The 24,637-nt window shown below is 42.1% G+C and overlaps 1 protein-coding gene across 1 annotated transcript in view; it reads right to left on the bottom strand.

Moving 5' to 3' along the window:
• Positions 1-19,007, bottom strand: part of ccnd2a (cyclin D2, a) — a 94,462-nt gene extending 75,455 nt beyond the window's left edge. Inside the window, exons 1-2 of the mRNA XM_071458248.1 lie at positions 18,212-19,007; positions 14,517-14,738 (exon numbers count right to left, since the gene is read on the bottom strand). The gene's annotated coding sequence lies outside the window, so the exon portion shown is untranslated. The remainder of the gene's footprint in view (positions 1-14,516; positions 14,739-18,211) is intronic.
• Between the last annotated feature and the right edge of the window lie 5,630 nt (positions 19,008-24,637).

Below are 24,637 nucleotides of genomic sequence, written 5' to 3'. Positions count from 1 at the left end.
CAAATCTTAACTTTTGTAAACAAGTGACGTTTGTCATTGTTGTGAAGCCCTTTGCCCAGCTGCTGACTTGCAGTTTGCTTCAGCCACTGACTACAAACACAGGACTGCCTCCATAGCTCTGCAACAACAACTTTTTTTTTTTTGAGCTGCAACTCATGTTTAAGGGAGTAAGAGAGGGAAGAGGTGAAATTTGAATCAAGTACATTCAATAACTCCTTGTCAGTCAAAAAACAAAGCAAAACAAAAACAAAAAAACTTTGCTGTCGATCTGAACTGGAAATACATTTAAATGCTAACACATAATGAATGTCTGCAGTGTTTGGTGCAGGACAAACTATGTGGCTAACCAGATACACAAAAGTTTTCGAACACTTCAGCTTTTCCAGCTGTTATTCAAATTAACATAATTCAATGATTCAGTGTTTTTCAAATTAAAGCATAGAAAAGAAAATCATCAATTGGAGAGTTTTAAAAAGAAGGAATCATGGGATCCTCTTGTTGAAATAAACTCTAATTTTCTGACTCATTCTATATTATTCTATCCAGTTCATCCCAAACCATGGGGTCCATGGGGTTTAAGTCTGGAGACTGTGCTGCTCCTCCATCATGTGAAGCCTCAGCTGGTTCTGTCTGGTTCTGTGTTTTGGCTCATTATCTGTAGGATGAACCCCTGACCAATTTCTTAATCCCTGAACAAGGTTTTTGATAACCTAAACTTTTTTTAAATTCTATCTTTTTTTGAATTTTTTTTTTTACTTTAAGCACTTTATACTTTTGAATGATTTAGGGTTATTCACTGGTATCGAACTGCTGAAATCTTAATAAAAAGTGGGAAAACACAGAAGTTCTAAAACTTTTGAACAGTTGTGTAATAATTGGATTGACTGTACAGACTGTAAAACTGTGTGTGTGTGTGTGTGTGTGTGTGTGTGTGTGTGTGTGCGTGTGTGTGGGGGGTGGGGTTGAACAAGGGGCCAAACATGGCCTGATTCCTTCTTAGCAAAAGTTTGGAGAGGAACTGCTGTTGTTGGCTCTGAAAGGAGAAGCCCAGTCAGGGTGGCCAAGGATGATTCCTCTTTTGTTCCATCTCTGTCACCTAATCAATTTTCTTTGGCAAATCCTAAATGAAGTCATATAGTGGTACTAATGTTTTAATATAACGCCATGTGTCTGTGGCACAGTTACGGCCCCAGACCTCCTGATCCCCCCTTCTGTATTTTAATTCATTAGCAGGCTAAGGAGGTGGCATTTGTTCTGTGGCTGGGCATGAAAGAAGGGAGCGAGGATGAGCAAAGAAACAATTCTGAATAAGGGAGGGGGGCTCAGAGGGAACAAGTAGAATAGAAGCAAGTAGAGAAAGGAAGAAAGACACAGAAACAAAGGACAAAAAAGAAAGACACTTAGGTCCATCCCATTTTACCTACAATGCAGAAGAAAAGCGTCATCATCAAAAGCTTGACTCTGAGAGGAAGGAAAGGAAAAAGAAGAATAAAGTGTAGAAGAGGGAGTAGGAGGAAAGGTAGAAGAAGCAAAGGAAGAAGATGATGAAGAAGAAGAAGGGGTAAAAAGCAGCCCATCTGAAGGGGACTGCTGGGCTCAGCAAGTTAGCGATTACTGATTAGCCAGCTCGGTCCTGTAGGGAGGCCTGTCTGTCCTTGGCTTGGGAAAACAACATAAAAGGGAGCCGGCTGTTTTGTGACGGGACTTGAAAGCGTGGTAGCTATCGGGAGACATTAGCCTTATCAATGGCCGGTCACTAGAGCTGGGCTATATGAAGCAACAAGGGCACTGCTTTTCCAGAAGGAGATAACCAACGCATACCTCGGCCCACATTTGCATGCACTGGGGCAACAGGCAGGCAGACACACAAAATGGCAAAAAGGGAGAGACGGGCATGAAAAAAAAAAAAAACTCAAAACTTTAGTGGGGCTAGAAAGGGCAGCTTTGCCAACTGAGGTAATAATGCCAGCCAGCCAGACAGCCAGACGGCCAGTCAGTCAATCAGTGTGTCCTGCCCAGTGCCCAGATGGGTGTGGTAACCAGGCAGACAAGTGGAGTGCTATACTCAATGTGCTAATGCTTCCTAAACCATCCTCTCTTCTACTGTCCTGTATTGAGCTTCATGTACGAGGATGGAAGTGAGAGGTTAACAAGTACAATGGCACCTTTCAATCATTGAAAAGAACACATTGACACTTGCTGTGTGTGTGCGTGCGTGTGTGTGTGTGTGTGTGTGTGTGTGTGTGTGTGTGTGTGTTAGACTGGTTTGTGGGAGAGTTTTCCATTGGTTTAAGTCCAGTAGTCCAATCTGATGAACTTGGGTCAGTGGAAAAAACAGCTTTGAAAGCAACAGGAGGACGATGGCGAACTATGACAATATGACAAAAAACATCAAAAGACTTTCTGGAAAGATCCATGTTTTTCCTGCATCACCACTGTACATAACACATTGCACCAACCCACACATAAATTTGTGCAGCCAGAGATAAACACACACACACACACACACACACCTACTTCCCCTTTTTACCTCTCCACTACCCCAGCCTTCCCAGCATGTTTGTGCTGATTGATTTTTGTGGGGTAAGGTCATTCTGAACAGCTGCTGATAGACCCGCAATTCATCTGGAGTTCAAAGAGTGCTCGGGTCAGTCAGTGCCGTTACTGTTTGTACTTCACCGAATGGCAACGTCATCAGGCACCCTGCCTTGTCAACAGCGTGGGTGGCAGGGCCGCTAGTCCATCTGTCAGTCACTTGTCTATCTGCTGTCATGGTCACACAATCAGAAAATACAGTACACCTAATCATGTCATCTGAATTTACCTTGATTCTTCAAGAATACACTACACTACACAACATACTAATTTTTCTAATTACCCAGACTTTATTATGAGTAAGCTGAATAATCAATCACTAGGTCACTGGAGTAGTGATCAACATCAAAGAGATGGTGAATGAAAGTTACCTGGGCATTACTCACTGACTCAGTGCTAAATGTTAGCATAATCCTGCTTGTACCTGAAATGTTATGTTTGCAATATTTGCAATGCACAAACATCTGGAACGTGGTTCAAAGGAACACACTCCGCAGTCCGGCGCCACTTTTCTGCGTTCGCCCCTATCTCCCTTTCTCTCTCTCTCTCCCTCTGTCTCCTTTTCATTCTCTCACACTCTCCCTTGTTTTCTCTCTCTCATCTTTGTCCCAGTTCTGTGGCCTGCTTCAGATCTTGTCTTCCTCTCTCTCAGCTGACTGGCTGGCACACCTTTCAGAGGACAAAGTCCCTGAGCGAGAAAACAGAAGAAAACACACGCGTGCACGCACATAGGAGCACAAGTGCGCATATGCAATCATATGCAAACACAAGCATGCTCACTGAGATGCAGGGACATCTTACACACACACACACACCAATACACACACATAGAGGCAAACCTGCTGCATACACACACAAGCACACACTTCCAAAGTCCTCCAGCGTCATGCCTTCCCACCCTACACTTGATAAACCCTTGTGTGAGCCTGACAAAGCAGGAGAGGGCACTCAGCAGCCTTTGAACACTGGAGCTGCTTGCATAAGACAGTGCAGTGTACCAGTAGACTGTAGTCACACACTGAATTGTACTGAGCACTATATACAGCACTATATGACTACAGACAAAACAAGGAGTTATATAACAACAGGTTTACTATTTCATTTCCAGTTGCCTTCAATGTAATGAAATAATTTATTAAAGTGATTGCAGCAACAGTTATTCATATATAACTCATATATAACATATTCAAACTCTTTGCCCATAGTTACATGAGAAGGTTGATACAGTGTCTGTATGTTAAATTTGAAGCTACAGCGATCAGGTAATTAGCCCACCAACACCTCTAACGCTCAGTCAATGACATGTTGCATCTCATTTGTTTATCCCATCCTTCCTGGAGTCTCTGCTGGTTGCCTGGCTACCTCAGAGTGAAGTCGCAACTCCAGGAAGTCACTGTGCCCAGCTGCTTGTCGCACCGGCAACTTCCCTAAAACCACAACTTGTTGTTTTCACATTTCTCTTTCTATATAGATTAAACAAATCAGACACAATGTCTTAATTAGTAGCCTTTAGAGGTGCATGTTGGTGTATTATTGAACTTTGAACAGACAAATACAAGCTCCTCTGGGTCAAGGCTTTATGCTAAGGTAATCACCTCCAGGCTCCAATACTTCACACACAGGTTCAATCTTCTCACCTAAGGCTTGGTGTGTTTCCAAAAACATCAGTCTATTACTTTTACATATATGTTGGTACTGAAAACATTTTTGTGTCCCAGCTCATACTGGCTTAGTAAATTAGGAGGAAATAAGTCAAAGGCTGCATATGGAATATGCATCATTGGTTACACTAACATAGCATGGCCAGGTCCCCGCAACAAGGTGTAGGAAAGACTAAGGGTGAGGTCCAGAAAGCATCTAGCCAGCAGCTATTCAATGTTTTTGTCTCTGTGATAATATAACTCTGAGTATGAGATGAGAGTTGGCCATCTGCAAAGTGGTTTAGGAGTGAGTGAGTTTACAGGTTTCTTCTGAAACTTCAGTCACTTCGGTGGATTTGAGATTCAATGTTACCACACCTGTCATGCTAGGACATGCTACAGATCCCTGTGATCCTGAGGAGGATTATGTAAGAGGAGAAACTGAATGATTGGATGACATTGTCTTTGAGCTAAAAAAGTCAGCTATAATTTGAGGGAATTATCAGCTCCAAGTGAGCAGTAAAAGGTTTGTGACACTGGCGTCCCAAAGTTAGAAGCATTTGGCACATGCTGTCAAAATTCTGTAGTCTATGTGCAATAACCCCAATTCATGCACTTTAATGAAATACTTTTGGCACGTCAATGTCTGTGTCTATGATATTCTAAAGTTTAAAACAGTAGAAGAAGTCGTAAGGTTTATCTCAACTCTCTTGGCATGAGACTGATGTGTGGTTTCTTGACCCTTTCCAGAGAGATTCAAAGTGTCTGTTGTGAGTCCCTCAACTTTATGGATGTGCAGTGCTAAATCGCTGGAATACCTCATATTAGTAGCCAAATTTTTCCGACTACACTTAAATCATTAAGTAATGCTTTTTAATAGCACGAAACCAGATGTGTAGAATGTCATGAGGTGGAGCAGAATAGTGTGTAATCCTTTTCATTAAAACAATGAACAAGAAAAACACTCTTACAGTATAGTCATGTGAACCTTTGTGTGGAATTGCCAATTCTAGTTATATGCCAATACAAACTAAATAACCAAAGAATATTTTTATTTGTATTATTCTGAAGCATTTTAATAGACTTGCATTTACTCAAAGCATCTTGGTTGTCATACAGATTAAGCAGGACTGAGTTCCTAGTGTCTACATCCATAAGGAATGAATGGATAAGTTGTTGAAGTTCAAAGCAGCAGTTTCCATCCCTGAAGAGGAAACCAGAGCGCTCTGTTTGTCATTGATGTCATCGCCAGCAAACCACACTTCAAACTCGTAATAAGGCAGCAGGGGTATTCACTCCAAAACACAGAGGGCCTTATTTGTTCAAGCCGCACACCCCATGTGTGCCTCCATGCTTCTACTGACGTTGTGCGCTAATGGTTCCCACATCAGACTCTCTTAGTGGCCTCAGACACATATGACTGCCATGCGTCGCCATCTCCATCCACCTCACCTCACCTCCAGCGGGCCTGGTCACTTAGCACGTAGCATGGAAAGAGCGAAGCAGGCTTCTGAAGGGGCCTCCCAGTGGGGGATGTGAACAGACTGGATGAGGAAGCAGAGCTCTATTTACTGAAAATCACATTTGGGATGCACTGATAGTAATCTGACTTTAATTTAACTGGTAAAATGGGGATGTGAGTGTATGCATGTGTGCTCATGTGTGTGTAAAGCTAGAGGTTGTGGGAGCCATGCACTGAGTAATTGAGACCGTATTTTCAAACAGCCCAGACCAGATCTTGACTCAATCACGTCTGGCCCCTTGGATGGGGTAGACTGGGGTCTACATCATTGTTTGACAATGTATACGCTGCAGATTGATTTTCTGGTTCCAGTGGAAGGGAGCAAACGGATGTGAAAGGGAGGAACAAGATTATGCATCGTGAGGAAGGAAGTACAGAAAAGCATAGCATTTCGAACATGTGCTGCACTGACATTTTTCTTCTGCTTTTAAGGATGACATATTTGAATCACCAAATAAACTTCGTATACTTCTACATTCACATTTATTTTGAGTACACTCATCATATCTTGTCAGGATGACAGCGAGTTGTAGTCTTGTAGTTCTAGACAAAAGAAAAATGAGTGGTGCATGATATTAATTAAAATATTGTATGGCTTCATTACTAATCTGTAAAATTTGCCTTGTAAAGAATGAGGCCAATTCTATAAGAGAATGTACAATAAGATCATGAATTTCAGAAAAGGTTGAGGAAACCACTCCAGTAAATGTCATGAGGTGGGATGGAGGTCTGTGAGGGAGGCAGAGAGAAAAGGTCTGCTGGATTCCCTCATCTCATATAGAAAAGAAACAACTAATCATACTTGGCACAATGAAACCGCTAATAACTTCTAACTTTTTAATGATTTTTCAGTGTTAATCTAAAACAGCCGCTCATTTTCTTTGTCTTCCTCTGGCTTAATGTGTGGTTTGTTTCCTATGTCGCACATGTGAAATGACATTACCTTCTTTGTCTTTCTGGCTTAACTTAAAAAGAAGCAGCATTCTAGCTTAGTTAGTGTTTTGCTGGCTGGGTTTTTAGGACAGACTCCTAAATGGCATGAGACATAGCTATGAAAACACTAAATGATGAAAGGAGGTACTTGCAATACTGCTGCAAGCTGTTCACTAGATATTCTAGAAGTACCCAAATTTACACTTTTGGGGAGTAAGTCAATGGATGGATGGATTTCAGTATGGCCACAGTGTTGATCAGTATATCAAGGAGACACACAGCATTTAAAGCTGTCTTTTACAACTCTAAACATTTGGAAGGACCTGTTGTACTGTTACGTTTGTGTTCCACATGTCAAATGAAAGCTAAAAAGCGGGCACTGATTGCCATGACACGTACCTTTCTGCTCATGTTATTGCATGTAACAGCTGCTGAGGCATCGGCAGCGCTGCACGCCCACTGTTTGTGATTGTCCTGCATTTTAAAAAGGAAGAGGACTAGTAGGAGTAATATCGGCTCTCTAACTTTTCTTTCATAAATTGTACAAAGAAAACAAACTGAAACACATTGGAAGACATTTTTGAACATTAAAAAAAAAAACAATTCTCATGAACTGGTGTTCAAGGATAAAGACAGTCCAATACTTGTGTATCTGTATTCCGATGCAGATATGGATCCAAATACATTGCAATTATGTATTATTGTCATAAATTTAGGAGATTGTTCAGTCTCTGTCTCACTCGCTGTCTCTCAGTAATTTCGAGCTGCATCTGTCTTTGTTTTGTTTTGTTTTTTCTGATGGCATTGCCACAGCAGAGCAGTGTTGGCTTTTTAAAGGAAGTGAAGAACATAACAGCTCACGCCTTCCAGTGAGTTGCTGGAATGTCTGATGTAAGCACAAAATTAATTGCGTGCAACAATGAAAATAATGTCTTAAACATTTATCAGCTCGGTGCTGAGCAATGTCTTTTCTTTATAACAAGACAGATTTTCAAACAATTACTAGAACTGACAGCAATATTAGTATGTTGTATTTTAATGTTACCACACTTAGAGCAAGTATAATGACACAATAAAGTCATTTTTCCTTTGCTTTCTTAGCACTCATCCACCAACTGAGGCCAAACACATGATCAAAACCACACAACACGGTTTGAGTTTCACATCTTTAGGGATTATCCCACACTAGCTGGGAAAGTGCATGTGTGTGGGTGGCTGTTTCATACTTCCAGTTTAACTGTGATACTACCTGTAGGCCCAGAAGTTTTTGTTCCCTCCTGTCTTTGATCTCTGCTCCATTGTGGCAGAATGATCGACCTCAGTCAGACCTGATAAAACATTCCCCACCTACAATTATTCTTGCAATTAACAACACGTTATTCACAACAGGATGATCTGGCAAGCCATAAGAAGCCTCCATTAAATCCAGGCATTGTATCAAATTTCAGCTGCTGGGTTAGAAATTGCAATTCTCTTTGCAATACAGGAATGCACCACAGATGCAAGTACTCAGCAGGATAATGTATACAATATGAAAACCAAAAGAAACAAACATTATACAAAACTGGTTACCAGTTTTTAATTAAAAAAAGAAAAAAGAAAAAAACTACAAGCGGTAATAAGGATACGAATCAATGTATGAATACATGAGCTAAGAGTTTCATAATGTCAAGCAACATATGAAAACAGTTTTCCTCCACTGTGACGTCAGATTATTATATGACAAAATACCACAACATCCTGAGTGTGCTGTTCACTGAAGAAGTGGATCGCTGTATTGAAAGGGGTAGAGATCAAACACAGCGGCCTGGGGCAGATTAGATCCAATTCCGCTTTGTTACCAAGACCGGCATTTATTTGCTGACATTTACCATACAGTAAAGTCAGACATGGCACTGGTGGAGGAGGCCCCCTCATTTGGAGGCTCCCAAACCTATCAGTGGATGGAGAGAGGAAAGGGCCGACTTTAGACGGCAAGAAAGAGCCAGAGAGCATCTGACTTCCATTGTCGAGCTCAGCTTGTGTGTTCCACTTAGCCACTGGTATTTTGAGGAGATGCACAGCACAGTTACCAGAGCCCCACACTCAAACACTCATGATGTCATTGAGGTTCAATCATTACAGGCTGCAGATGATGCTGTGTTGGGCCAAACTAGTTCCCACGCTTGTTTCTGCAAACTTTGCTTTGGGAGCAATAATGCATGGAGGTTTCCAGCTGACACTTCAGTTGCGTAAGAAAAGAGAAAAGAGAAAGCCAGAGGGAGAGATTGAGAGAAAAAGTGAATCTCAAGGCAAGACTTCCTGACTTCCTTTTTTTTTTTTTCATAAATTCCTCTTGTTTTACAATCAATTTTGCAGCATCTGTCTGGGAGCCTCTGACTTCCTCTAAGGAGTTTCAAAGGCAAACAGAAAGAAATGAACTAATTCCTGTAGCTCTTGCTGAACTAGGGAAATCTTTGGTGACACATTCCACATTGCCTTTTTCTGTTGTAATTGTAGTGATGAACATACTGTATGTCATTATCTGTTTGGATCATAGTACACTATGCAAAGTGAACTCAGAGGTGTTTTTTTCCCCAGCTGCCTACTACAGATTCACAGTCTAAGTGGGTGTTAACTTCCAGATAAGCTCAACTGTATTGCACCACATTCATAATGTGGACAAGCAGCTTTCTTGAAACATCTGAGCACTTGGAACGAATTCTTCACTTAAGATAAGGAGTACAGGTAATCTGGTCCAAATAGGCCATCTGCTGTTTCCACAGCCAAAAACAGGGGCTAATAACATGCTGCATCCAATCAGATTGTACCGGAGTCAGCCGAGATAAAGGCAAAGCAATAAAATGAAACAATCTGGTGCTTTGACACTACAAGCAAGAGAGTTTGCTATTTCGCTGCTGGGCTGGGGGCAGGAATGTGCTCTTTGAACCAGCTTTATTTAACAGCGGAGCAGCATGCGCACAGCACGCCCTGAGTCTCCGAGCTGGCCCGAGGACCGTTTGCTCCTGGCGTGGGCACGTCAGACGCGAGGGCCACCAGGTCAGGGAGCTGGCATCCTCACCCCTGGCACAAGTTGCTCCCCTCGGGGGCATAGGGGCTGACACCGGGCTCATGGGGAGCACCAGACAGACAGGGGCCTACCAAACAGCTTGTGACCATAACCAACAGTGGCAGAGAACAATGAATGCAATTATTTACAAGAACACAGTCCAAGTCTCTTCTAGTCTCTGCCTATTACGCCTGTTTACTCTCTCTCTCCTTTTGCGGGGCGGCATGGAGGGGCTGTGACCCTGTCGGTACATTCGTCAGCAGGACCAGAGCTTCCCTGCTATTCATCCTCTATCACCATCAGGCCTGATCAGTGCCCAGCTGCAGCTTCTTCCCGACCAACTGCACGTTTTGATGAAAGGTCGAGAGAGACACATGAAACTGAGTGGAGTAGATCTTTTCATGATTTCTGCATGAGAAAAAAAAATGTATAAAACTGCATAAAAAGAATAGGGGTTTCTTTAGGTGCAGTGTTGAGGTAATGTGGAAAAGATCCGCCAAGGGTTCAAACAATAATACAGTGGTGAATCATTACTTTCATGCACCATTAGGAAGGAATTTCTCTTTCTATTGGTTGTAACTGCTGAGAAACTGGTACAGACCAACAAGTTTCTGTCAGCACATGGCTGTGAGTTGGGGGGAGGAGCCGAGACCTGAAAGAGCAGAAAGTCTGCCTAAGAACAAAATCCTATATATTTAGCCTCATAAAGTGGAACCATAAAATACAATTTCATGTAATGCTTTTCAAAATGGTACGTTTTTAACCCAGCACAACCAATGAGTGTCACTGACTGAGATTCCTTTGCTAACAGGAACAGGACAGAATTAATCATACTCATCAAAGGTTAAACCCAGCAGTAATTTTTCCATAGTCAGAAGATGCTGCTGTCAGTTTAACTGTTTGTTTTCCCAACATCTGCAGACTCAAACTGTTTTGGAAAAAAACAGGCTCTGTAATCACTGCACTGACGTCACAGTTACTTCAACAGGAATTCAATGAGAAGAAAGTGAGAACAGTAACACTAAACATAAGTAATTAGTATTAGTAATTAATTATTACTTGAACCAAGCCATTGTACTCTACATTACTGTATGTCAGTTATGGGAAAGCGTGTCTAAACCTTTGACTTAATTAGACTATGTGCGAAATGAAACAGTTTATTTTTTGGGGAAAAAAAAAACAACAAAAAAAAAACAAAAAAACAATGAGCCTCAGCGAAGCCACATGAAAGCTATGAATGTATGATCTTCTTTGTCCAGTTCAGTAACTTTTAATAAATCTTGTGTCTCCACCTTAATTACGCAGGTAAGCCCGCACTTCCTCTCTCGTTTTGTGTTTTTGGATATTTCATGGCTTGTTATGGTGAGAGTAAATATGTATAAATACACTGGTCTTTTTTGAGAATTTCTATCAAATAGAACCACAGGGTCTATCTGTGAGTCAGAGAGCGATAGGTTGTGTTATATCCTTCCAAGTTTTATGTTTTTTTCTGAATTTTCACCTTTAATTTAACTTAATGAGCAGTACGTAGCTTAAATATGGAAAATGTATTGCATAACAGTAGAAAACACATCGTCTGTCAGATCTGAGCAGAGGCACATCTCACCCGCTGTAATGGCTTTATTGTGACTGAGAATCAGTCGAACAAGATGACTTTCCCATCCCCTCCTCACTGAATCAGCTCCAGCTGAGCAAACACACACACATACACACACAATGTGGATGCTACAGACGAATAATAGCGCCCCGATTGTACAGTAAGTATACATACACACTGTACATGTAAACACAAAGGCATACTTATTTATACAAATACGTGGGGGCACACACTTACACACATACAGTAGATACAGTGAGTTCTATCTTTCTTTTCCTCTGTGGTTCTTGGCTGTGGCCCTTCAGGAGTCTCCAGATGAAGAGAGCATGGAGTGTGGCAGAGGGTCCTTTCATAAACAATAAACAACAGTTATCTTGTGTGCGACCGTCTGTGCCAAGCAGCACATGAAGCCAAGCCCAGCATCTGAGAGGCGTCTGCTCCTCTTTCCGCCTTTGGTCTTGTCTCTTTCAATGGCTTATAAAAGTGTGGATGTGTGTGTACGCCCAAGGGTGTGTGTCTGTGTTCACAGCACAGCACAGGGCTCCTCTGTATTGTATTCTGAAGCTGGCTGCAAGTAAAAAGGCAGAATTAAGAGTGGCGGGGGCAAGAGAATGGGAGCTGCCAGCACACTGCAGAACTGCAGGGAGCTCCCCCAGATCCCAGCTGCCCAGGACTGGCTGAGAGCTTCAGGCGAGTGCCAGGCTTCCTTGGCCCTCATGGAGGTGGGCCAGAGAGAGTGGGAGGTAGATGTCAGAAAAAATGCCAAAAATAATGTCTGGGCCTATATAAAGAAGGCCTTGGGAGACACACAATGCTGACATACACAATAAAAACTCAATCTGTTGGCAGGTGGGAAACATCAGGGGCAATTTGTCTTCAGAGAACAAAACAGAGTTTTCAAGAAATAATTGGTTATATAAGGTGTTCGTATTTTATGAAGCTCTGGAACACAGAAGCAAAGAACTTCCTGAGTAGCTCATTGAAATGGTCTTTCATTATTGGTGTCCTGAATGCCTTTCCTCCATAGGGGCTGGCAACACAGTGGAAAACAAAGTTTATCTGGAACAGTTTAATGCATTATTTGTCTAAAAATCAAGGAAGTGAGTTTATTTTGCAGATAATTATAGCTTTTGTTGTGTTGATGGCCAAGATAAGCCAGAGTTCCGAACCATTAACTGGTTGTGCTTTTTCTGGCAAACACTAGCACTGAGTTTGTAATGCAGAATGCCCTGTAAGAGGCCTGGCAGCAAGCTAGAACATCCCAGCATTCGGGGGTAGGGCTCCTTCTACTTCAAAATACCAATCAATATATTATATTTTTCAGTATTACTTACTAGTTCTATAATTTAGCATGAACACACCAGTTCCCACCCTCCTATCTCTTGATCCACTTACATCAAATAACATGACTCAAGGAGAAATTGAGGCAATTATCTATACAATATTCAAACCATATGTAAAGCAAATGTCTCATCTCTACACACTGAAGGGTGTAATGCCACACAACTATCCACTGTGGAATGTGGGCCCTGAGAGTTGGGGTTCTGCTGTAAGCAGTAATAAACACAGCACAGGCTAGAGCCTGTGGAAATCCCCTGGCTGGTCTAGACACTTTTGCCCTCCTAGCTGACCCAGGAACCAAGTGGGGCGCTAATCATGGCACTTGGCAGACAGCAGCATTTTTCCATAGGTCCTCAGAGAAAGTTCTTCCTCTGCAGAGCCAGGTAATCAGAACAAGAGCACATCCCGCCCTGACCAGGCCAACCAATGCACGGCTGCTTTGTCCACTCCAGGAGGAGTTGGGGGACTATTTCTGTGCTTCTGACAGAAACAAATGACCCCTGTGTCACCCTGCCTGTCGGTCTGACTGCCTGCTGGGGAGCTAATGTGGGTGGTGTTCGTCATTGTGTGCTCCCACCCTGGGGCCAGTGACAGGAAGTGAGCTCCACTATGACAAGGGAGAAATCCATTTACATCTACAGGCTGTTTACTCACTAACACCAAGTTAGCGCGGTGAGAAACTAAATACTGAGGTGTTGAAAGTTCAGGAATAGGGCTTCATGTGGCATAATTGGTATGTGAGGTCCTCTGATTCAACAGACTATAATAAGTGGTACACTTGGAAAAATAAAATAAAAAACAGAAAAACTGTATATTCAGGCCTCTGGTGGTGTCCATTCTCATAATACCACTAGTTTCCTGCCTTACACGTTTACAGCATTACCTCCAACTACAAGGGTCCCCAGGTTTGCTTCCTGTGTCAAAGTCCTGACGTACATTGCCTGTGTTTTCCATCGCTGAACCTTTTCCTTTGGACAACTGGAATTTATTTATCATGTCCACAGGGGGCCATTTGGATGCATTTCATTATTACTGCTGACACACTGTTCTCTCTAACACCTTATTACTGCTACGGTAGCTACACTGGGAATTTACTTATGGCTTGTCAGAGATGCTATTGTTGGACATATTGTTCCATTACTGTGAGGAGTGGGAAAAACATCTGTACATTATGATGATAAAAGAAATCCTGGGTTCTCTGTACAAATTTTACACAGCTGAATTAACTAGAATAAGGTACAGAAAGGTAGCTGTCATATATACAGAAATTTAGAAATTGGTGAATGTTCACCACATTGTTAGATTTCCAGTGATTTTTTAATTGAGGATGTTAGCAGAGCATCACAGATGTTTCACAATGAGGAGCTGAAACGTTGGTTGATTTTACACCAACTGCCAACAGTTCCCACAGTCTAAACAGGATGTCCCAATTTCAGTGGCCACCAAATACTTTGGTGACATAAATGTAGAGGACTTAGCAACAGATCCTGTGCCAGACCACTTTTCCTTTTCTCCACAACTCTGACTGATCTGAGTGATAAATGTTCTTGTGAACACAGGATGATGGAAAAACTTGTTTCCTCTGACGCTGAACACCAGAGACAAACCCAGAGCAGGTGTGGAGCTCAGGTGGGGTCTGACACACACATACAAACATGGATACAGATCTGTTGGAGATGCAACTACACACGTCTCTTCTTTTAGCTGATAGGCCTTAAAGACTCAACAACCACAAGAGGAACTTCTCCAAGGCACGACATGGTGACCAGTTCACAATTCCTGGGCAATACAGTAAAGACTTGCCATAATGAGTTAAAAGAATGAAGGCATGTGACTTACAATAAAAGCTTGAACTGCTCACAAGTTGGGCTCAGGTCACTTCAGCCATGTTTATCATGTCGCTCAGGTGTGCCAAGAAGGAGCTTGACCCAAGCATGAGGTCTTATGTAGGGTCATGACAGGCTGGCAGGGTTATTAGTGCTGCTTCTTTCTGCCTCTTCATCATATCATTCCTCTTGTCTTCATAAACACTGGTGTTTGAGTTCACATCTGGATGATTGTCTGTGTTGAAAGAATACAGAGACCAAACTTAGAATACAGAGACAATCAAGAACCATTTCTATTCATCATATTCTCACCAAAAATTTTTTTAAACGCGTGTGTGTCATCTGAGCCTGGTCATGCTTCAGAGAGTGTGTCTGTGTACATCCTCTTCTTTCCCTCAGTCCTCTAGATGATGCCTGATACCCACAGTGATCCACTCCCTCTTAGCCAGACCCACCATGCCTAGCCCACCCTGGCACTGGCACCAACACAGCCAAGCTGACAATTATTATCTACCTCACTGCCCTTGCTAGCAAGCTGACGGGATGGGCAGCATTTGTCTGGCTAGAGTATACAGTATCAGTCTGCCTGTGTAGGGTCAATGAGGGCATCACACACCCCTGTCCCACACCCTCCACCCAGCCACCCCACCCTATACAATATTAGGCTTAATCAGACTCATCTGTAATATGTCTGATTTATAAGTCTGGCAACACTGGTGACACAAGTCTGGTGGGGTTTTTTTGTAATATTCAGAAGAAAAATGAAAAACTGTCAGCTGTCTTATTATTATAGAGACTGAGATCTACACAATGTTGCAGACATGTGTTTGTCAGAAACCCCACTCACTGTCAGGGGCTGTGGTGTGACTCATCCTGGGATCTTCTGATTATCTGATCTCCTCCAAATGCTCCTCCATGTCTCTTCTCATTACTGACTGGTGTTCACCCAACAGAGTCACCACCATCATTTTTATCATCAGCGAGCAGAGTCTTGGCAACTCACCACTTAGTGATGATGAGCCTACAGGGATTAAGTTGTTACTTCCTGATATCGACTATTGCTGCCATCATTTCAAGACGCTCTGGCAGTGTCACTGTATAGCTTTATGACTCAACTGCAAGTGACAAACTGATCTGGGTCTGGTAGAGTCAAAAATTCTTCCTTTAAAATGACTCAACTCTTGACTTTATACAAGAACCATCATTTCTGCCACTGTCACCAAAGACCGGCTTTTTCAAGACCTTTGTGACTCATCAAGGGAGAGCGCAGTGCTGAGGAGATGGCAGAAGCAGGCGACTTAGGCCGTACCATAGAGAGAACAAGAAAATGCAGTTAATGATAGATATGGCCTGTGACACAGATGGGCCAGGACTGTTTTAGATAGACACCCTCCTCATCAGTCTGAAATTGCAGAGTTGAAGGGAGCTCTCTTGAAGGAAACATGACTGGAAATGAAGGATCAAAGAGGGAAGACTTATGGACTTACATTATAGCCTACAGATGGTGCAAACTGGTGTTTTGGTGTGGTGATGCAGACGACTATGTACAATAATTCATACTTTCAGTCATAAGTGGAAATGGGTTTTTAAATTCTATTTATGAAGGATCCTTTCTGTTGTTTGTCATGTAACCTTGCGTGCCCTGACACCAGCTCCATCTACTGGTGCTTGACAGTTTGGCTCAAACTATTAATAACTAAATATTGGACCAAGGCTCTTGACTCCTGAGCAGTGAATGATCAAACACTTTTGAGCTGAAAATAAACACATTAGCTGCACAAAAACATCTTAATAAACCCAACTGTTCTTTGAGGAGTGTTACAAGTTGTCATCTTAGGGTTTGGGGTGTGGTGAGGAGTGGGTGGCCCAGCCCTGACCCCTCTTTATCTCAGTGACACAGAGTGTACAAAATTGTGTGTGTGTGTGGGGGGGGGGGGGGGGGGGGGGGGGGGGGGGGGGGGGGGGCGTTCAAAGGCATCGCATCCCACAAACATGAATTACGCCGCGTATACAAACACACACATTCAGAAGGTCAAGAAACAGGCTAAGCCCAGTAGCAAGACTTGTTTAGCCCATCAATCTAAGCACCCATCCATCTGTGCACACATCTATCTTGAAAGTGAATTCTGGGTAAGGAAACCAACTAAAGAAAGGGCCCTCAATTTGGGTTTCCTCTCTGGTTAAAACCAGCTGTGCAAAAACATTGTTATTTTGGTTTGGAGCTCTAGGAAAAAGTACTCTGTATCCACACCTTCCTGCTTCTGCTGCCCCTCACATGCCCCTGGCACACCAGACCACTCTCCCTGTCCTGTAACCACATGCCGCACCACAACACAGTGCCATACACTGGCCTTGATTTAGAAAACACAGGAGCTCGTACTGTCTGTATTTATATTATTCTGCTTAAGATAAAGTCTTCTCCACAGATTCCAACTGATGAACGGAAGCAACCAGAGAGTATATCTTTCGAGTTTAGCGAAAACAGCTCAAGCACATTTCATACAACAGCTGTAGACTCAATGTGCTTCAAGATAGAGAAGTATTATTACTATTAGAAGGGAATATTAATGATAATACATAACTAAAAGCTTGCAAAGAAAAGTTATGTGTTTAGTTTGCTTTTAAAAGAAGATACTGTTGTAACAGACCTTAGTTCTGCTCCAGGATTCAGAGAGTAGGACCATAATAACAAAAACTGAGTCACATTTTCCACAGGGAATTGCAGGAACAATGCAAAAAGTAAAGACTGAGACAACAGGCAAATTTGTGAAGTAAAAGGAGAAGAAGAAGACAAAGAATTTCTTGAGATAATGCATTCAACTGTAACCACACTATGTCAACCAGAAAATATAACTACACAAACATCTACTGGGTTCACAAATATCTACAACTCATGGAGATGCAACACTCTTGATATCCCTTCCTGTCTCCATCTACAATCTTTAAGAGCTGAAACATCAAAGCTTGGAGCAGTGCCAAGTCAAAATGACCACTTGTCTCAGCTTGGATGTGATCCTAGAAGTTTTTGACATCAGTGTCAATGAGACAGGCAGGCTCATTCAGACAAACTCGCTCCTTCCTGGCTCGGTTCTCTTGTTCTCACAAGATCCAATATATTCATAACCAAACAGTGGTCAACAGCACAAGAGGATCAAGGACATAAAAAGCCTGTGATTCATAAGCAGTGCCAAAGGGTTTTCCATAATACTCAACACTAAATTACAACAAACAGTACCATGCAGCTGGGAAATATAATTCACAACTCTAGTCAACCATTGTTCCTGATGCACAACCTCATGAACTCAATATCCTGTAAACATAATGCCATTCTGTTCTATTCTGTTTGGTTTTATTCTCTTCTATACTGGTGGATCCCCAGTGGATCCACTGGAGAATGCTTCGAGTACAATCCAACCATCCATCACACTAAACTCAAGCTTATTTGTGCAAAGCAAATATCCTTCTGGCTGGAACTGATGATTATTAAATTTATTGACCTTCTGCTATTGTTTAATGAACTGATGAATGGTTTAAATCAAGTCAAAAAATAGTGTTAAATGTCCATCACAAATTCCCCAAGGCTCAGGTGACATCTTCAAATGACACAAGTATTAAACGTACAATTTTACAAACTAGACAAAAGCAGCATATAATCACATTTGACTGTCATACTCTCTTGTTGTACGACTTACACAATAAATACATTACCATTATTGTTGACAAATAATGATTAATCCTTGCAGCTCCATGGGTGTAGGTCATTAAGCAACTGTAAAGAACAAACTTTATATTCTGCCACCCTGTAGAAACAGTTTCCTCTAAACTTCACAGCAAAAAATGTTGACTTTGACCTGCTTTACAGGAAAAGCACAGGTGTAGCTAATCATCTTAACGATGGCCCAGTTCCTTGACGTGTCTCCAGCAACACGCACAAGACCAGCCGCCTGGAAATGGCTCGTCTAAATAGAATGCATCATTAATGTTTTAATTACACCTTTGCTTTTCCTGCTATGCTGTGTCAAGATCAATGTGAAAGCGAGGTATTATTGTCAGTTTTTTTTTCCTTCCTGACCATCGCCTTCCATCTAATCGGTATTTTAAAGCCTCTTGTAATAAATGCGATGATGCGGTCCAATATTTTTTTGAGGGAATTGGCTTCAGATTTGTCCAGAGAAATCAATATCAGTTATAAACATAACACATTTTGGGCAGTTCTCTTTGCAAAGTTAAAAAGATGGTGGCTAAAATACTGCTTCCTAACAGAGGTCCAGACCCTCCTCATGAGTGGTAGTCAGAGGAGCTTCCTCCTCCACTGGCCTCGTCCCCCGACAGTGAGCTTCCTTTCTATATCTGCATCTAAAGAATTCCGGTTGCGTCACATAATCTAGAAGTTTTTCACACTCGTCTTGCAGCAAAAGTAGACAGAGAAAAGACCTGTTGATGTCATATTGACATCATACAAGCAGTATTACACATTACTGACACCTTCCACTGCAGTTTTCTGTGTCTAGGCTGAATCTGACTCAGACACAGTCATGAAAAAATATAAATATATGTTTTAACCATTTTAGCAGCTGCATGTGGAGACAGGGGCATTTTCTGTCAAAATAAATCAGAAATTAATTTAAAATGAAGTGAAATCAAACATTCAAGTATCCTGCCTGTATTCAGTGTGTGTGGCTTATTGTTCATCTTATAGATACCCAGCTCTCTAGCTACGACCTGAAAAACCACCTAACACAACATAACGTAATGTAACGTAATGTAACGTAACGTAACGTAACAGATTTCTTTTCTCTCAATATTAGTTGTCTGTGAGATTTACAAATACATTTCAAGATTTTTTTTTAAGTCATTATCATTTTCTTGTTTTTGATTTGCACCTTCTTTAAAATGCTTTCATATTTTACCACTGACTGAACTTTTCTGGTCTTATTTCATTTTGCGAGTAACTTTGAAACTTGGTTCACAATGGTGCAACTTAAAATGATATTGTATAATCATACCTTTGGTTATAATGTTGTTTATTTACTTCTGCTCACACACACACACACACACGCACACATTTAATCTTCCTCTCTGTCTCTCTTTGTCACACTTTCTCCCCTTTCCTGGACATACACCCTCCACTATCTGTCACTCTAATCTCTTCCTTTCTGCCTCTCACTGGCCCCTGGCACCATCTTGAATATTCATAACTGTCCTCTGATGAGCATGCTAAATGGGTGTCAAGATGATTTGGCCACATGACAGAACTGGATTGTCTTTGATAAGCCCCGACTTGAGCCAGAACAAGGCAGCAAGGAGGAAAAGAGCAACAGACAGAAAAGAGACATTGACCCCAGAGGGGTTTTTGGGTACTATGTTGAACCAAACAGTACCCGGGAGCAGGACCGTTGGAGCAGGGCCTGGGCAGCAATGGAGGGGTCAGTAGGGGGGCGGACCCCTGCGGTGGCCCTGGGGGTGAAAGTCATTGTCACCAGGCTTTAATGGGTCCCAAAATTCCTCAACTGACCAAAACCTGTGAACGATTGAGAAACGAAAGACATTTGTGATTCAAATAGGGCCTCTGGGGGCTCCACCATGAGGTCTGCAGTTGGAAAAGCTTCTCAGAGGAAACAAACACTCTCCCATACCCACACGGATAAGCCAACCTGCTCCCCTTTTTTGCTCCAATTTCACATTTTCATATTTTTACATCACAAAACTGTGGGATTTAGCTTGATTTACTCTGACCTGGGAACAAAAAGCAGCTTCTATTTTGAATAGAAATTATTTGATTCATTTGGCCATATGGCCAAGTGAATAATTCAATGTTCAGATCAGGGTGGGAAAGAAAGCACAGTATCAGATTTGGTGTCTTTCCTGCGAAGGAATTCCATCACTAACATAAAACATAAAAGGAGTCAAAAAATACTGAATCATAAACAACAAAACAGCTTGTTTGTCAAGACCTGCAGTATTTTCTCCCCAACTATGAATAGAAAGGCCAACGTGTAATTTCAGAAGGTAATCATTTCCCTGTCTTTGTTTTATTATTTATCATTCTGCTCATATTTGCTCGGCATAAACTACACAAGCCGCCTCCAAACTCCACAGCAGCAATAATAGGAAAAAGCTGTTTCTTTATGTGACAGTCACCTTGAGAAGTCCAATATTCCTAAAGCCACTTCTGACTGTTTGCCTGTATATGCCGTGTTGTACTGCATGCTGCTACATGTCCAGGTCTTTATGGAAACCCCTTCTACCACCTGATAATATGTTTATGATTTAGGGTGTAAAACTCCTCATAGACAACATGCCAACGAGACTCTTAACCATCATAACTGTCTTTTATCCTCTGCTGTACACAGACCAGGCCAGAGCTTTGGAGTCTTTGATGAAATTCGTTGTTTATACCTTCACAGTACTGTACATTTCTGTCAACTTGTTCGTGACAAATATGCATGATGTAAAGGAAATGTAGAAATCCAGGATATACTTTACTTCTGCTGTAAGTAAAGCAGTCTGAGCTGACTTTACAGGCTGCGTCACTATTCCCCTGCTTGTTACATAAACCTTATGATCCCATGCGAGGCGCTGAGGGCTGGCACTACATGCATTGTTTCCTCTATCAGTACTGCAATCTCTTCCGGCCTCACTGTCACTCAGTAGACCCTGCCCAGCCTTGAAGGTAGACAGAGACCACCTACCACCCTCAAACCATCCTCTCCAACTATCTGCTATCAGTGCCACACATTTATCGGGTGCGTATACGCATGTGCACACACTCACACACATAACAGAAACCTCAGTGGAAATCACAAACCTGCTCGCTAATCTTCACTAAATCTGCCCCCCCATTTGGCTTTATCTGTCTTTTGTTATCAGTGCTAGGACTTGAGAATGGGAGGGGGTCAAAAGGGTAAGACTTCTTTTCCAGCATCTGCTTAAAGGGGGGGGGGGGGGGGGGGGCTGGGCAGGACAAGGGGCCTCTCCTTACTCCACTTCTCAACCCTCCACACCCCCAGCCCCCAACTCTGATATTTTTGGAAGTCTTTTTTTCCTTTTTCCTTTCCTCTAAAACCCAAATAAAGTGTGTGATGGATGAGTGAGCAGGGGCAACACCTCCCCCATCAATCTAAGGCCAGCCGGGTTTAGGAAGGAGGGGGAGATCTTCCCTTCACAGGCCTCCAGAAGACCCAGCAGCATGCCCCCCATGTCTCGTTCACACACCCCCACTGGACACACACATGCACATGCGCCATTGCATTGTCATGCACAGCTAAAAGAAACACGTTGATTGCACATGCATAGTGCACACACACAATATGCAGGAATGCAGTTACAGGTAAGCAGTGCTCTCAGTACATACACCCCAGCACTCTGCTGCAGCGCAACATAGCAACCCCTCAACAGCCCAGGAGGCCCTCCAGTCTGTAGACCCCCTACACTCACAGAGAGCCTGAGTTTAAACCAAATATGTAAAATTGCCATCACCCAGACAGGGAGGAGAACAAGTGAAGGAAAAAAAAATCAGAGCATAAATGCAACAGAGAGAACAGGAGGGGTAAAGAAAAGAGTGTGGAGAAAGGAGACACCAAATGGTCCTGGTTAATGGCTGCAGAGCACAGAGAGATCTGAACAACACAGTCAGTCTCTCTCTCTCTCTCTCTCTCTCCACCAACACAAGGAGTGAATTCCAAGAGAGTGTCGTCACCAGGAGCAAGGGAAAGGCAGGGAAGTGGTTTTAGAAGAAAAAAGAAAACCCTGGTTTAAGCCTCTGGGTGAGTTTGTGGGTGGTTTGCTGGGTGGTGTTGTATATATACACTCTATATATACTATATGTGTGTGTGTATGTGTATGTGTGTGTGTGTGTGTGTGTGTGTGTGTGCGTGTGTGTGCATGCGTGTACACACACACACACAGTGGGTGCATAGGTAGGCTTTGGAGGGGTCTATTATATGGGAGGTTGTATTCTCATTTGCACACAGATACAAGATAGACATTCACAAACCAAACATACGCATTATAAACTGCAGATGTGCACAGAATACAAACAGTCAGCATCAATGATAAGCTGACAACGACCTGGTGACAACTGACGGACTGACCACCACTATAACCATCTTCATACCACACCCTCAGGTACCAGTTTAACAGGTTCAGTTTCACTATTTAACAATTCAAAAGCCCTGCGACAAATTCTTACCTTTTTTCTTGTAACTGCGTTGGACAGGATGTGTTGACCTGACTGTGTTCACATAGTGGTAGTGTTGTTTTGGATTTCACACCATTGTCAGCCAAACAGCCATATCTGACTTATTTGGCTGCAGGGAATAGGAAAAGTTATATCACAGCACTCCAAACATTTTTCCTTGTATCTCCCTTTGCAAACACACGCGTGGACCCGGAAACCTCTGCAGTCTGCCCAAAGGGCCAGCACATGCCTCTTTAAATTTAAAACAGCTGACTGCACTCGCCATGGGATCATGGGACCACCGACCCAATCACTTCCTCTTGTCACCAACCATACTATAAACAAGCTATAACCAATGTGTTTATAAAGCCGACAAGAAAACAATGGTCTGTACAACGTTGACTTATAGACACTATAAAAGTTTTAACCAAAAAAATAAAAGTTCCTCCTACACAGCACAGTGCAGTCCCATACAACACCACTGACTGCAGCTTCGAAAATGGATATGAAAGTTTCAGACATCCTAAGCATTTCAAAAATAGAAGCTGTTGCATGATTATTATATTGGATTGTACAGATGTACCAGGTAAACTCTGTGTCTGTTAGAGATCTGTCAGTGAATCAGATCAAGTCAGATCAACAGATCACAGACACACTCCCCCAAACACACAGTTATGTCTATACTCAGGGATTTTCCTGCACACAGAGTTACTAGATGGCTGCTGTCATCTAATTCCCTGCTCCACAAACTCTGAAGAGTTATTTTCTCACGTCCCTGGATTTCTGTCATTTATAGCAGGAGTTATGGCATTATTGGTGTCGCTGTATCATAATCAGGACGGTGCACCGGGAAAGAACTGCATCTTTTATTTCCCCACAGCAGGACTGTGTCAGGCAGCGGTGCTCTGATATTTCATGGCTTTTTAACCAGGTGAATATTGGCTCTTCTAAATCCAAGAATGTCCAATTTCCTCAAAAACTTTCCTAAATCTACATTGCATCCCAATCAGCAATTTCTGTACTTTAGGTGAGTTCGAGAGATGGAGAAGCATGAGGACAGGTGAAACAGTGCAGACATCACCTGATTATTAAAGGCAGTTAAAAAGTAATAATTCATATTACTGAAGTTACTTTGTGGTGAGGCCGAAAAAAAAAAAAAATCATTCTTGTTTGATCTCTTGATTACTTTTCCAAATAATCATTTAATTTGTCTTAAAATGTCATGAAACTGTGAAAAATGCACAATGTCACATCCCTGAAATCATTGCTGGAAATTCTTCTGCTTCTGCTCTACACCTAAATGCAAATTGTTGGGTTTTCTGTGAGTTAATAAATGCACACACACACACACACACACACACTACCATGCAAACTATGTGTGTTTGTATGTGTGTGTGTGTGTGTGTGTGTGTGTGTGTGTGTGGCAGGCAGAACATCCAACCAGCAGAATTACTGAGCTCATTTGCAGCCACTATAGCTCCAAAACTGTGGAGATCCAACTTGTGCAGCCAAACCAGACTCCAGAAAGCTTGATGTGGGGATGGAAACCTTGTGTTGTCGTTGTTGTTGTGATTTTTGTTTGTGAGTCAGACAAGGGCTTCCGGTATTCTGATGCCATACACTGTCAAGCATGTGGTTTCCTAAACCATGTTTTTGGATGCAAAATAGACTGCAGGCCATCTGCTGTTGGGTGCCCACATGACAAGATAACTAATATGTTGAGTTGTCTTGTTCTCCGTGACAAGACAATAAAAATCACTCTATACTCCCATGTTGGTAAGCTGATAATGATATATATATATATATATATATATATATATATATATATATATATATATATATATATATATATATATATATATGTATTAAAGTCAGAATTCAGAAAAAAAAGGAAAATGAAGGCGCAGCAGAACTAAAAATAGTGGTTATCACAACCACACGAGGAGTTGAGCTAA

Source organism: Trachinotus anak, unplaced genomic scaffold (genome assembly GCF_046630095.1).
Source record: "Trachinotus anak isolate AG129_WGS33_773 ecotype Australia unplaced genomic scaffold, CSIRO_AGI_Tana_v1 ptg000002l, whole genome shotgun sequence".
In the NCBI taxonomy this organism is placed as follows: Eukaryota; Metazoa; Chordata; class Actinopteri; order Carangiformes; family Carangidae; genus Trachinotus; species Trachinotus anak.
This window is presented reverse-complemented; position numbering and strand designations above follow the sequence as displayed.